The sequence below is a fragment of the Eupeodes corollae genome, chromosome 1, assembly GCF_945859685.1.
Source record: "Eupeodes corollae chromosome 1, idEupCoro1.1, whole genome shotgun sequence".
NCBI classification, from domain to species: domain Eukaryota; kingdom Metazoa; phylum Arthropoda; class Insecta; order Diptera; family Syrphidae; genus Eupeodes; species Eupeodes corollae.
Genome location: NC_079147.1, coordinates 137686335 through 137688491, shown reverse-complemented (window position 1 = coordinate 137688491; position 2157 = coordinate 137686335).

Genomic DNA, 2157 nt, shown 5'->3' with positions numbered 1-2157 from the left:
TACCATTAGCCTTGGAACTGATGAGCAAAAACATAACAACAATTGGTACTATAAAGTCCAATAAGCCGCAATTGCCAAAGCAGTTTACACCTTCGTATAAAATTTTCAAGCAATCGAGGGACAAATTTTCGACAACATTTTGTTATTCAAGGTGTATGCAACAATAGACAAATAGACATATTTAATAAATTTATAAACATCATTAACCAACAAATAAAATTCACTTTCGAAAATGAACAAAATAAATCAATAAATTTCCTAGACATCAACATAAAAAAGAGTTCTCAGCATCCCAATGAGCAAACAAGGTTATGACGATGAAATAAACACGATAAAACACATAGCCCTAAGAAATGGATACACTTCAGATATGATCGACCAATTGATAAACAAAAGACGGAAGAAAATGAACAAACCTAATGATACATGTAACCAATTTGAAAAAAACTAACTACACATCAGTAACATACACCAACTGGCTTCCACACACCATCCATAATGAATTCAAAAAGCAAAACTTCACAATTTCATACAGAACAAAAAACAATATATTCAAATTTCTCCAACCAAAAAAATAACAACAACAAAAAAACATTAACTGGAGTTTACAAGATAACTTGTGACGATTGCAACAAATATTACATAGGACAAACAGGAAGATCTTTTCACGAAAGATTCATAAAACATAAACCAAACACCAGATCAACATATGGAATGCACTTAATAGAAAATAATCATAACTATACAAGCTTTGAACATAACCTACAAATATTACAGACATGCAGAAAAGGGAAAACACTAGACACCATAGAAAAATTTGAAATATATAAAGCCAACAAGATAGAACAAGACAGAATACTAAATGACAAATTAGCAATAAAACAGAACATATTATTTGACACAGCTTTAAAATTCACAACAAACAACAAAAAGAAATAAGAAGAAAAGAAAGCTTTCCAAAAAGCTCCCACACTCAAAACAATAGCAACCTGACAACAACAACACAACAGAAAGATGAACAATAGAAAAACAACAAAAGTTTAAAAGTTTAGTAAACAGTAGCCCGATGATGGAACATGAGTTCTGAAACGCGTCGCTAGTTTTATTTATATAAAAAAAATATTGTTTGTAACATAAAAGTTTTAATAAATTGTAAATTTTTTTAAGAAAACTATAATCGATTTTATTTAAAACAAAAAAAATAATAAACATAAAAATACATTGAAATACAAGCTACCCTCGGGAGCCTTAAAAAAACTCCAATTCTAAGATATTCAGCATATCTTTAAAATATTGCAGAAGTCATTGATATACCAAAACAAGGTATGTCACTTTTTAGTTACAATCAAAAAAACTTATAAGAACACGTCCAAGTGAGTACCAATATATGGCGGCAATGTCTGGATGTCTCTGAGTTGTTGAAAGAGCATGGAGTTTGCGATCATCATTTTTCAGATGTGACGTTTTCAAATTGGAAAAAAATCAGCTGAATCGAACTGCACTTCTGGACATAATGTATTTTCAAGAAGATACCGAAATGGAACTTGAAATTGAAACACCAGGTATGTACAAATTGAATGAATATTAATAATCTAAAAAACCGCTGGATAAGAAGAAGTAGGCGCAGGTATTATATCAAAAGAAGATGAAGAAATAGGGATTAAAGAAAATGTGGTAGTGCAAGAAGAAAAAGTAGAAAAAGAAAAAGTAAAAGAAGAAGAAATAAGAAAAAAAGAATTAGAAAAAGAAAAAGTAGTACAAGAAGAAAAAGAATATGAGCAAACCGAAGAATGCATTTTCATTTCGCGGGTGAGTGATGCATGGACCGAAACACCACATTTTTTGACAAATGACTCCCAAAAAAGAGTCTTTAAGACTCAAATTGAAATTGCTCAGAACAATATTATAGCTGTGAAACAAATAAATAGGAAGCTTGAGGAAAAAATTAGGGAAAAAGAAAAATAGTTTGTAATTGTAGGAAAAATTCAAAAACTTCGCGAAAAGGCTTAAGATATTCCAATGAATTGAAACAATTAGCCCTCTCAATTAAATTTACTTCCTCAGTAACATATAGGTTGATGAGAGAAATTTAAGTATTGCCGTCAGAAAAAAATCTTCATTCCTTTTATTTTTCATATGGCTTTTAACTACACAGAA